The sequence below is a fragment of the Ixodes scapularis genome, unplaced genomic scaffold, assembly GCF_016920785.2.
Source record: "Ixodes scapularis isolate PalLabHiFi unplaced genomic scaffold, ASM1692078v2 PGA_scaffold3__209_contigs__length_174095766, whole genome shotgun sequence".
In the NCBI taxonomy this organism is placed as follows: domain Eukaryota; kingdom Metazoa; phylum Arthropoda; class Arachnida; order Ixodida; family Ixodidae; genus Ixodes; species Ixodes scapularis.
Window position 1 is genome coordinate 157,835,232 of NW_024609868.1, and position 14,124 is coordinate 157,849,355.

Genomic DNA, 14,124 nt, shown 5'->3' on the forward strand with positions numbered 1-14,124 from the left:
ATTCAAACTTCCTCTACCCCTTTCTGAAGGTTTTGAAGGTACTCCTAGCAGTATTGTCAGGCTAGGCATAATCATACCCAGATCCACTCCAATAAATTCTAAGAGGATGAAGTCAGTTCCCACATAGCTTGTGCAAAACTAAATATGGAACTCACTCCTCCTTCCTGTTTTTCACTGTATTGAGAACCTTGTCTCAGTATGTGATGGGTCTGTGAAGAAAATTGACCAGATAAACAATATTACTCAGAAAATAGATGTCCCATACATATTAACCTGCACCTATCAGCCACTGTACACCACCTCACTACTGATTTGTTATCTTTCTATTGATTTGCCTGAACTGTTCGCACCTGTAGATATTAATGATGATCACGAGGGAATGTTTCTTGTCATATGATGTCATATGCTTAAAGTAAGTGAGGCTTGCGGGCATTTTCAAGGGCTATGGGGCATGCCGATGGTAAACACTCAATGTGAGTTTATGGTAGACGCTAATAATATATACTAGTTTCTGTGTAAGTCGCTATTTTTTATTTGGTGAAGTCTGCAGATGAGTTTTAGTCAGGTTGCCATTATGTGGGAACACAGGGGCCATACTCTGCAATATATTATATGTTTACATGTGTCTACCCAATCTCATTAGTATGTGTACAACAATGAGTTGTATTCGCGACTCCAACGATCTATAGGGGGCGCCACCGCCAAACAAACATGGCGGCTGGAAACAGGTCGCGTCGGCTCGGCCGGGCCACCTGAACGGGTAGCGCATTCAATTTAACAGATTTTCTTTTGTTTAATGCCCTATTTTATAGGTATTTAAACTGCGACGGTTACGTGTAGCCGGTGCAGATAAACTTGCAGAGCATAGTTTTGTTTTCCCGGTGCTTTGTTCTTTTGTTCTTGTTTTGTTCTTTTCATGTCAAACTTTTGTTTCGGAGGTTTCGTTCATTACCGAAACTATGGGCTCCGGAGAGACGGTAATAGACTCTAATCAGTTTTGATCAGGTAAGGAAAGCAGCGATGACTACTGAATTGTTCCACCGACAGTAATTTTCAACTAACTCGCATCACTCGACCATACGACTTATCTGTCGGCGAAATCGAGCTTTTGTGCGTATTAAGAAACAGCTCCAGTCGTCTGCTCGATCAGCAACACAGGCTGCAGGAAAATTACGAAAATTAAGCAAGCGCTTCTTGAGCTAAGCTTGAGCTTCTTGAGCCCCACTAAGCAGCTGATACTCGTATTTCAACTCAGGTTTTAGTGACAATCGAAGTCATTTTGACGAATGTGCGGGTTATGCATTATTTACGTACCATGTCCCACTAAGGGGATATTAGTATATTATTTGGGCTGAAATATGAGCTTACTTGACAAGCTATTTGGTGAACTGCTGAATCAAAGTATATTTGACAGACAGAGAGATACTACCTAAACTCAGCCATATGGTTCTAGACGGCAGCACGGATATGATTGCGGACAAATTTGAAGAGTCTTCATCGGAGATTCACGCAGAACCCCTCTGCATTAAACTGGACTTCAAATCCTGAACAGAGAAATAGAGTATCTTTTGTGGCCGGACAACCTGAGCAATGTAGACGAATATTGCTGCTGGCTTCAACGATGGTATATTATAAATATTGGAGGCGCAATAGATCATAATGTCGTGACAGCTTCTAACTTTGCGAGACGCGCCCCCCACCTTTTGAAAAGCAGACAATATCCCTCATTAATCGTATGCAGCGAGCAGGTTTTCCAAAATCAAGTAGATTTGAAATCAGCCCAACTTTTTCGGTTTGGTCCAGAGGCTTTTTCGGTGAAAAGCAGCCAAGATGAATAGCCAATGCGCCGACCAGCGTGGGTGGCTCAATCTTGACGCTAATCAAACACAGCCAAATTCAAGAAAAGCAGCTATTGAACCTTCCCATTCACTTGACTGCAGCATTGGGGTTCCCTCCAGTGAAACACCTCGTCTGTCGTCCTCAGTCCACTGTTTTACATACCACTTATCAGTTACCGAGTAGTCGTCACTTTGAATGTCATTCGAGACAGAGAAGAAATCAAAACGTTTTTCCTTGATTCCTCCCCATCCAAGAAATTGAAAGCACGCAATCGTGTGTTGTGGAGTAAACAGGCTTTCAAACACGTGATAGAAGAAAACGATTTACTGAGGCTTCATCACACTGATGAACACTCAGGCAAACTTGAGAAATATTTGGACCTTCATCAAATTACATTGTTTGCCACCGCGTCGACAACACGTGTCCGCGAAAGCCGCCAGAGACGTGGAGAGGCGCAGAGCGACCTGTTCTGGCTGGTTCCCGGTTTTCCCGCTTGGTGCTGTCCGTTTTGCTGGAGTCATGAATATGTCAAGGATATGATTTGTCATTGTCTCAGTAAGACTAATGAATCGCTCTATTTACCTAAAAATGCTGGATCTCTCGCGCCTATCGGGACAAACGGCAATGTTAAACTACATGCCAACTACTCCGGCGAGTTTGCCCGTCTCTCGACGCGCCCTTTTGAATTAAAGTAGATGATTTCCACGAGTCTTTCTCTGAAGTGGGCCTTCTTCATGCAGATAGCTGACCTTGATTATGAGATAACTGGGCCATTTTTGCCGCTTGGTCATCCAGTGTGTTGTAACAGGTGTCCCTTAGGGCAATCAAAGTATTTTCGTTTTGATATAGTTTCCAGATTGAAAATGAAATGAAGACAATTAACGCATTGGTTACAAAAAGTTTTTCTTTTACATGGGCTTCTTGTCTCATGCCTCTGGTTTTCTGGCCACTTGATTAGCTTGGTTTATCTTTGTAGAGGTGATACTTAGTTTTTGTGCTTTTGTTTTGGGTGTTTTTCAGGCTGATTTTCTTTTTGTTCTCAATAGTGTGTATATATTGCACCGTTGAGTTCAATGAAAATTTGGTTTCGAGTCAGCGCTCTGTCCGTGTCCTTTACCCTGTCCGTCGTCCTTTGCGCTGTTTTAACCTTTTAAGCCCTCGCCCCAGTTTGGAATTTCTGGATTATCATGTGCAGCTGGTATTGATTTACCCTGTCATTTTACTGTGCTGTTGATTCTCTTTGCAGGTGCTCTAATGAAGGACTCCCCTTCCTGGGTACATGGTCGACTTGCATCACAAGTTGCATGAAAAGTGTGAAGAACATTTCCTAGGCCCGTGACATGCAGCCTCTTTCATCCAGCGCACTCCTCTAGCGACAAGCCCATGATGACCAGCCAAGCTGTAGCTTCACTGGAGCTGACAATAAACAATTACGGTAACAATTTTGTATGTTTTATTTGCTATCATGTGTATGAGCGACAAATGGCTGTGGCAGCCGCTTTACCAAAAAGGTGTATACCTATGCCAGAAATTTACTTTCATGTACAGTGCGACATAATTGTTTACACTCATTTGTTGTTAAAATTACCCTTCTTATGAACTACATCATTTCTATTCAGGTGTAAATTGCACACAAAACCACATGTTAGGCTGTAAGACAAGACCGGGAACTGTACGATTTTAGCCTGCTAGCCTGGGGTCTTGCTGGTATCTTGCGGTACTGCTGGTAGTGCACCGGGGATTTGTGCTGGCAGCAGCCCGGGAACTCGCTGGGACAAAACAAGCCCGGGAACTGTATGGCTTGAGGCCGCTAGCCTGGGGTCTTGCTGGTATCTTGCCGCGTTACTGGTACTACGCTGGGGATTTGTGCTGGCAGCATCCCGGGAACTGTATGGCTTGAGGCCGCTAGCCTGGGGTCTTGCTGGTATCTTACCGCGTTACTGGTACTACGCTGGGGATTTGTGCTGGTAGCAGCCCGGGAACTCGCTAAGACAAAACAAGCCCGGGGACTGTATGGCTTGAGGCCGCTAGCCTGGGGTCTTGCTGGTATCTTACCGCGTTACTGGTACTACGCTGGGGATTTGTGCTGGCAGCATCCCGGGAACTTGCTGGGACGCCCAGTGCCGGGCGTCCCAGTCAGTTTCAGTCACTGGCCGGTGACTGGCAATCTCACTGGCCCGTTGTCGCCCCGCGGTGCATTTCCAGCGTCGCCCCAGTAGGATCTTACCGGCAGACCGGTACCGCCCCAGTCCCAAACCGGCGAGTTGTGCTACTTGGGAACAACCTCGTTGAAGCAGCGGAGCAAGTCCTACGCCTTTGCTGTGGAAGCTTACACACTGCGGGTTGTCACCAGCGTGTGCACAGGCCTCCGAAAGATTCATCAGACAGTTGCGGTAGGTTGTTTAAACTGTTCGTCCCCGTTCCATGGTCAGAAGGTGGAAAACACAGCTGCCGCGCCATCACACATTGCCCTCCACTTCAGTACCGACAACGCTTGCCAACATTAAAATAGTGATGCTCTCAGTGTTGTCAGACTACCAAGCAATTTCGCATAAGGTTAATTGAGATGAGGCAATTTTCTCTGTAACGTGAAGCAACATCGGCCACAGTGTGCGCCCAAACAATGGCAGACTTCGATAATTGGTGCTGCAGCTACCATACTTTGTTCACCTCTAAGCTGAGACTGTGATGGAAGCTACGTCCTCGTTAGACCAGTCATACGCCTCTCTTTTGCAACATTATCACGCTCCCGGCCATACCCACGCGCAAAGGGTTGGGTCAGGTGATAGGAGCAGTGATGTGATTGGTCAGAGCCTTTTCGGAGCAGCAGTTGGAGCAGCCAAAAGTTCATTTTGGAAAAGTAAAACAAGCTTTTGGACCATAACCGCACACTTCATTTTCATTTATATCACTGCAAATGTGAGGAGAGACGGCAAATATTGGGAGAACAAACACTACCTGTTTAGTTGCTTGTGGAAGCACCAGACACGGTAAAAAGAAGACGACTGATGAAGAACAGTGCAAACGGCCGTGAATGATTATTTTTAGGTACGAAATTCCACTGAGGAAATGTTAAAATACAATCCTTTTGAGCACCTAGATTTATGCGTCCTTCAAGTTCTTAGGGGGGGGGGTTGTAACAAAACTGCAACTCTTAATTGAGACAAAAAAACAATGCATAAAAAATAAACCTACAAGGGTCCATATATACCTTCTTGCACCTAGTGGTGTACAAGGGGGTGCGGGGATCGCCCCGGGTGCAGCGCTCCGGGGGGTGTCGTGGCGGACGCGCCCCTCTTGTGTGTGTGGGGGGGGGGGGGGGGGTGTCGCGGCGGGCGACAAGTGGGAGGAGAGGTGGGGGGCAACGAAGCCGGAAGGGGGGGGGGGGGGATCGGTGCCACTGCCCCGGGTGCCGCTGACACTAGTGACGCCACTGCTTGCACCCAGTCTTGCTCTGGAGGAGTACCTTTCCCCTTAGTACGGGGGTGTGCTGCGACGAAGCAAGACACGCAACATTGCGACGCCTAGTTCGCAATTGTTGCTTCACTGCATTACACCACTATGCGGTGAGAAGCGCACTCAACAAAGCTAACTAACCCACCAGAACAGACCACGAACACGAGACTTGTTGCGAAACTTCTGAGTACTGTGAGTGCTTGGTGCGAAATCAAATTGAATAGTATGTTATTTGAGGCGACTGTCGAAAGTCCTGTAAACCTGTAAGAACCTACACTAACAAGTCGCCCCGGTAGCGTGGCCTGCAGCTGTTATATTTTCAGTATTATTTATTTGAACTTAAGTTCTGGTACAATGTTGGCCCAAATTCCTCACATTTTGATCAAATGTAGCAAGTGTAGCAGAATAAGCACGTTGGCACAGTTTGGCACAAATGGCGCAGCAATCACATCACTGGGTTATAAGAGGGAGGCGGCTGATTGGTCTGGCAGGGTGAACATGGTATAGCTGGTGCACACCTTTGAAAAGGGTCTATTCAAGTGTAGCTGACAAGCTGTTGGTGGCTGCAATACAAATAGCAGAAGCGCATACTGCAATGTTCACTCGTCTCCTATGATTTTGATCTAGACTTTGTTCTTCTCATGGGCAACACTGGATCCCACCACTGCCGGCATGTCGTGTTCGAGACAGGTTAACGACGACAACTAATTTATTGCGTACAATACGTGGTCTTGTGGGTTGTCGGGCTGGTGGCATCGATTACATGGTGGGCCTTTTCTGATAACCCTCTTTCGCATCTTTTTGCTGGTATTTGCCACATGAGGTGCTGTGCTCTGCGGTGGGCTCCGGTGTTGCCTACAGCAGTTCTAAATTGCTATAAAAAAAACAGGGTGACAAACCTGTAACAATGTAGCAAACAGAAATGTTTTAGGCTGGCTTCACACGAAAAATCTTTTTCAACATTTTGACATCGCAAGGCAAAGAGAATTCTGGCAGTTTCACGATCTAAAGCAATAAGCACGCACCCCCAAAGGATTGAGGATACATTCCACCGCCTCGCCTTGGTCTGACGACCAGCTGAAATCTCGTTACATCTTGAAGTCGCAATAGCTGCAATTGCAGTCTATGGAGTTCACGAGCAGCAACCGCTGAAATAGCAACATGCTATTTCTCGTATGATCACCATCCAAAAACACAGTTAGTTCATGCTGTATAGACCCAAACTTTTGGAGTGATAACATGCAACTATGCCTATGTCTTTTGCTGATGCACCTGGAACCATAAATTACAAATCTAGAAGAAATGAACCAATCAAATTTTGTTGTCAATTAACCTTCTGACCCTGTAACTACAAGCATATAAAGATTCATTAAAAATATGTTTAATATCTATCTTGAATGAATTGCTACATTTTTATTGTAAAAGTCCCATTCTTGCGAGCACATCCAACGCAGTCACTGAAATGTGACAGAGATATCTCGGGACATTTGGGATGCGAGTCACCTCCCCACGGCCATTGTTAGCCTGGCTGCAAGCATGCCAGTTGACTGTGTCACCTATTACTTTACCAGGAAAAATACATTTGTCACCATTCATTTACGCCAGCGCACCCACAGTGCCAAGTGTTGCTCTCCTAGCGGTGTAGACACCACGCATCTGAGAGAATGCATGAGGATTACACCGTCCACGCTGTACAGCAGTCATGCCGCACCACGGGAGAGGGCTGCCGTGGGCACACCGAGGTACCGGGTTTGCCGAGAGAGCAAAGGCAGCTGTCGTGACTAGTGCTCCAGGTGTCCGCAACCATAGATGGCAACAGTCATCTATTATTTCCAACAATCGTCCTAATAGACAGATCTCACGTGATGCCAGCATAACTTTAGTCCATAGGAGGCAAGAGGCAGTGCAAGAGACGGCTCGTGTTGACTCGTCGCATGCAAAGCTCCAGCGGGGTTCTCCCACATGCAGAAAGACTTAATTTCCTTTGATGCATTGTGGCAGCAGCGGCGTAACGAAACTGGCTGGTGAGATTGGTCTATTCAAAGGCAAAAACCCTGAGGCTGATGCACATCCAGTCGTTCCAACCACGCAAAGCCTGTTCGTGCCAAGGCCATTGGATTCTCATGGGGTGAGATATTTTCATAGTAAAGTATTTGGTGTCGTCATGTCACACCCTGGTGGTTTTCAACACCCATGGGCTATGTAATTCCTCTTCACTTTCAAAGAACTTTGTTACATCAGAAAGATGAGAGATTAAAAACAGGGATGGAGAAGAACGTCAGAAGAAAGGAGAGGTGAAGCAAAGCGACTGACCGAATCGTCCTGGTCGAGCCAACACCGGACACCTCTCTGTGCGGATCGGGGGCTGGGGTAGTGTGTTGCCAAACCTGGGGGGCCTTTGAAGGTAACCTAGCCCGGGCTTGGCTCAACCGCCAAGACGCCAGTTTCATCAGACGCGGGGACACCAAGCACAGCCAGGCATGCAGGGAGTCTGAACCCACGGTGGGCTCGGGGCGCATGGTGATTGGTGACACCACTCACCAAACACCCACAAGCGCACAAGTCTCCTGTTTCAACGCAACCCTGTAAAAAGGCATTCCTTACATGAAGTAGACACTGATCAAGCAAGCGAGAGATACACTTCAACTGAAAAAATAAAGGGTCAGCTCAGACACATGATAGATGCCCAAGTGCAGTTGTCTGTCAAAACCAATGTATTTTACATGCTTCAAGTGAAGTAATAGTTATCACTGATAAGCTCAAAGCTATAAAGCAAAATGTACCCAAAATATTGAAAGCTGAGCTAAAGTGTGCACAGCTTTCTTAACGAAATACCCAATAATGTTTTCGTTTCACTTGTCTTTCTAATTAAGTGACACCTCTTTTTCGGCTACAAATGGAATGTGCTCATGTGAAACCTATAACTTCCTGCTAAATCTGGGTCACTCCTCCTCTGCAGCGAGCTGGCTTGCTCAAAATGAAATCGGGTGGCTTTGGCAAAAAATTGTCAAGGCTAGTGCTGCCTTAGCAAAGCTTTGAGGCTTCCTTAGATAGACCGACTGAGTTACTTTCGAACAAACCAGCCAATAAATAGATTATGGACAAAGAGAATCAAGATTAGACATTCCTGGAACGCGACAGAACAGCACACGACAAAATAGCACGCGACAAAACGGCACGGTCAAAACAGCACGCGTCAAAACAGCACAGCGTCAAAACCGCACGGCGACAAAACAGCAGGCGTCAAAATAGCAAGCGACAAAACAGCACAGCGTCAAAACGGCACAGCGACAGAAGAGCACGTGCCAAAACAGCACGGCGTCAAAACAGCACAGCGACAAAACAGCACGCATGCAGCAACTTCGAGCGCGCTCTTCACCTCTCTCTGCACGAATAGTTTTGAACCTCCTTAACCCTTTCATTTATTGTCGCTAGGTTATAAAGGAATTTACTATTTCACTGCTAAGTCAGTGTCCGGACTGGTGCTGCTATGTTATTGCTAAAAACACACGAAGCTAGCAGTAGTTACTACTACTTGACTACGCTGATCTCTGAAGGGATTGGGTAGTTAGAGGTGATACCTTCACGTCGATGTTGGACGCGTTGTCTGTTTTTTTTTTCTTTTTTTTTTATATCTAACGAAAGACGAAAAGTTATTGTGAAAACGAAATCCGTAAGTTCAAGTTATGAACCGTCTGGTTTGCGGCGATCCGGTGAGGTTCCGCAGTACTCGTCGCTTTGGTAATTACCACCTAAGCGTAAAAAGTCCCCCCCCCCCCCCCCCCAAAAAAAAAAAAAAAAAAAAAAAATATCGGGAGATGCACCGATTACACCGATCACCGCGACACTAAAATGTTCCAGAAACACGCGGCTGCAGCTTGCCGGCGAGAAGTTGTGTTGAGTTAAATTCACAGATTATTGCCGACGAAGGGCCTCGATCGAGTGGAAACCAGTGAAGCAGAAACATGTCACAGCCTCAATGCTGTTGCGGTACAGCACGGGCTAAGCACATCGTCGCCGCACACACTTTCTGTTTTTGTTTTTTTCTTTTTTAACAACTAACAACAGCACATTGCCGTGCGATTGATACATTTATTGTAGACGACATAACCAGAAAACTTGATCGTCAATATTAGCAGAACTGCTCGAGAAATAGCCAGAATACGCAACAGCGGGGGCTTCGGTACTGCCCATTGAGCCTTCATGTGCGCATCGAGTATACTCCCCACTCTTAACTTGCTCCCATGAGAACGGATTCGACAAATTGGCCGTCGACGAGATGACCTTCGAAGAATTGGCCTAGACCCTCTATTCCTTTACAGTGCTTACTTTGAGACGTGCATTTTTTAACTCCTTCGCTATATTTAGGGTTCAGCATTTTCGGCTTAAACCGCTAAAACCGGTAAAAGTACCACAAAATCTTTTTCAAAAATTAGGTTTTAACTGAAAAAGGTCAGTATTTTCGAGGGCCTTTGGAGGGGTGGGTGTGGGAATGTGCTTCATTACTGACCTTATGACCACTTCCTTTCGCACTTATTAGGCTGTCTCCGAGGTCGGTTCAACTTTCAACAAAAGTTGAACCAACGCAATGGTCTTCAGGACGAAATCTGGGTTTTTCACCTGATAGGAATTTGTGTGCCGAATTCTTTGTTCAAAGAAGAGTTTAATCGTGAACTGAACAATAAAATTAAAGGGCATCCGTAAATGTCCCGCGCATTTTTTTAATACCCCTAGCTTCCGTCTACTAGAGGAGGGCATAAATACAATTGATTTTTTGTCGTTTCTCGGACTGCGCGAATTAACCACCTCTCGCAGTCCTGAAAAGGGGGGAAAGACACACTGAGTACAATGCTTGCACATTTTGGGATTTTTATCTTTGCCTCTCCGACCGCAGTAGCAATAAAGCTCATGTTCGTCCTGTGTACAAATACGAGCCCACGACGATAATGTCAGATCACGATAGGGCCCAGGTGCGTCTTGCAGAACAGGTCGCGTCGGCTGCCACAGGCAAACAAGAAATCCAGTACCTGGTTTACTCACAATTCATTTTAAACAAACGCCTTTAAATATTGAATTTTCGTCAGTATACTGGTTTTCGTCATAAATCGAAAAGAACTGAAAAGTTTAAGAGTCTACAAATTTACTCAGCGATAAACCGAAAACTTCTGCTTGAAATAAAAACCGAAAAATGTACGCCGAATTTCAAAATAATTAAAACCGAAAACGCCAAACCCTAGTTTTATTGTCAATGTCCTGTTTTGACGCTGTGCTGTTTTGTCGCTGTGCTGTTTTGACGCCGTGCTGTTTTGGCACGTGCTCTTCTGTCGTTGTGCCGTTTTGACGCTGTGATGTTTTGTCGCGTGCTATTTTGACGCGTGCTGTTTTGTCGTCGTGCTGTTTTTTGACGACGTGCTTTTTTGACGCGTGCTGTTTTGACCGTGCTGTTTTGTCGCGTGCTGTTTTGTCGTGTGCTGTTCTGTCATAGTGAAATCACCAATTAGCTGAATCCTGAGGCGGTCGTAACCTGCCAACTCGGTAGCCTTCATCAAAAACTCTTTTCATTGCATCAGTTGGCAAAGTAGATGTGAAACACGTGCACGACAAAGACAGGCATTGTATGATGGTTCCCACATTAATCGTCGCTGGCGTCCTATGACACTGTGACAAGTCACGTCCCGACGTCGCAATGTGGGGAGCTGGCCGACACAAGCAGAAATTGCAACCGCATATTTTGGTCATTCCACTGCAGTGTCAGGTGTATGCAGTTTGAATGTTTTCGTGTTCTGCGAAGCTACTGCAAGCACCATGAATGACAAGGAAGGTGTTGTGATATCACCATCTCAACTACAAACAAAAACAGAGCAATGCAACAACGACAATGATGCCGAGAAGCTGTGCTAAAATGCTGAAAGGTGGTGCATGCTTTGTTTTTGCTGCATAATTGGTTTTGCATTAAAGTTCAGAAGGTGAAGAGGAATTGCAACAGCCAGGGTCCTCTAGGGTAAGAACCGCTACGAAGTCACGTAAGCACTGTGGAAGGTGTTAGCATGCCGGGGCTCACGTTTCGTAATGACGCACTGTGCCTGTTGTCAGGCGCCCGTCACTATATAACTCGAGCAGTGCGAGAAAGATGTGCGTAGGTAAAAGATTGAGAGCCAGTCAAGAAGCACCAAACCAGGACCTGGAAGTGTACATGGGCTCATCCAGCTTTGACACCAGAGAGGCCTGAGCCAAGCTGGGCTTTGAGTAGAGCTTCAGCAGAATGCACGAAGGAGGACCAGACAGGCCTTCCTTCATGTACGTCACAAAAAGGTGCCTAGAACACAGTATTAAGTATATAGGAGGTCGAATTTGGGATGCAGTCTTTCCTCCAAATAAGCTTTAGTCACTTTCCATGAACCCGGGTGTTGCTTGGTATCTCTTGAAATGACAGCCCCGGCAAGTTCTTGCCCACAGGTACCACGACAAATGCCAAAAACAGCACCAAGACTACAAGAACGCACGAGAAAGGCTTGTTTTCATTCACATGTTCTGCCTTGTATAGGAAAGCGACGCACCCTTGTGGTTACAGCTGGCAACTGGCAATTGAGCAGGCATTATCATTATACAGAAGGCTATGCTTCATGACGCCTATCCTGGGGCCTTACGTTGCGCTTTTTGGACTCCCACAGCGGCTATGGAGACACAAGCGACGTCAAAGACGCATCAAACACAGATGGGATGTTGATTGGTGAGAGTCGCTGATGACAAATTTCCGCAGAAGAAAACAAAGAAAAAGTGAGCTTTGTTTTCTTCTGCGAAAATTCGTCATCATCGACTTTCTCCAATCAACACGCAATCTGCGCTTGCTGTGTTGTTGACGTCACTTCCTTCTCCCTAGTTGCCGTGGGCCTCAGGCAGGTCAGTCATGAAGAGGTTGGCACAAACTATCTTCTGGTACCCCGGTGTTGACAAGGACATTTAAGACCATGTAAGAAGGTGCGAAACATGTGCCTACTCCTGTTAAATGTCCCTGGTGCAGGTTCGGGTTAGCTGACTGGATACCAAGCAACGCTGGACATGGCTTACATTATGCCGTACTGCTGGAGAGTTACGTGATACTGATCAAGGTCCACTGGGAAACGAAGCAGATAGAAGCATCGGCCGAGACCACAGTGGAAGCCCAGCGCGACATCTTTGATCGATTTGGATAGCCAAGGACACTCGTGTTTGACAATGGACCCAGATTAATAGTACCGTTTTCAAACAGTTTTTACAACGGTCATGTACTTCACCCCACCAACACTTTGTATCACCCGCAGTTCATCGGGTTATCGAAGCATGCGATATGTGGAGACAAGGGGGCATTTATGTGTATTCTTCTTCACTGTTATTTGGCTAGCACATCAGATCCCAGATTGATTTTTGTCAATAGGCATTTGGACTCGTCCCCGCACATGGGAGGCAACCATCCTTTTGGTGTGGGACAGACTGTGTGGGTGCGCAGTTTAGGCCTATGGTGGATTCCTGAAATTGCCTGCTCACTTGATTTTATATGAATGACAACAGTAGGCACTTGAAGAGGACAGCAGCAGCAGCGGGCAGATCAGCTCTGGACACAGCTTCCCCACAAGTGGACCGGCCTGCCTGTAGTAATTTTTTGACGGAGAGGCAACAATGTTGGAAGTTCGGTGATTCAATGATCAGGCTGCTCCTTGGCAGCAGGAGACATCCAAAAAGGGCTGGTAGAGCGGCCAGGTGATGGGGTACCCTGATGGGAGACGAGTAGTGGCCGGGGTTCACAGTCAGCGCGAACCCTGCCACCGACAAAGCAGAAGTGATTGACTTTTAGGTTTAGATTTAATTAATTATAGAGCAGAACATCAAAACTGAAGAACAAGAATGGCAAAAGAGGCTCAAGCTCGGGCTCGATCCTGCACTCATTATAGTACAAATAGTGTCTGTGATGACGTAACAAACTAGTAAAAGCCAATTATTATATTCTCCTTTCCATATATTTCTTTTAAACGAAACCCCAAGAAAGACATTAAGGGGGTACAGAATCAAAACTTGGAATATCCCCGGAACATTTCGGAATGAGTGAAATATGATCCATGATATCCGTAAATGATAATCACACGCTTGTATTTTCAGCAGATGGCTATATTTTTTGTTCCAACCGACAGATTCTGGCGAGCGCTTCAAGATCAGCCATCGAATTGGCACGACACATCACGGGATATTTGCCCGGGACGTCACGCTCGCAACGTTACGGGCCCATACGAGGCCAAGGGTATAGTAATTACAATCGTCGTCTCTAGGTAATGCCAGCTTCATCGTCAGCGCGTTACAATACTGCCAAGTGGAAATGCCCGAAGTACGGTGTACTAGACCTGGGAAGTGCGCCAAGCGCCGCTCGCTCCCGCATGCCTCCATCGGACCCGCCACACCGTTGCATACCTCCTGATGGGCCCGTGACGTGAGACATTCCAACAAAGCTCAGGCCTCAGCTACCAGGTGGTATTAGGAATTTGTTTTATCTGTTTTAAAATTGCTTTTTCTTTTGCATTTACAGACGAAAGACTGCTGTTTGTGATCTGCTGTCATGAAGCAGACCATTTCTACACAAACGAATAGGCCCTAAAATTTTGCTTCCGTACCCCATTAAAGCAGAACGAAAAACTACTGCTCTCCCATTCTTAATCTTTTTTTTTTTGACAGTAGCTATACACTCCGTGCGGGAACTTTAGGGGGCGCTTTGAAAAACGCACGCAGCGCCGCTAGCGGAGGAGCTGGCGTTCGACTGTGAGGCGCGTTCTGCAGCCTGCGGCGCCTTTTCGCATGCCAAGC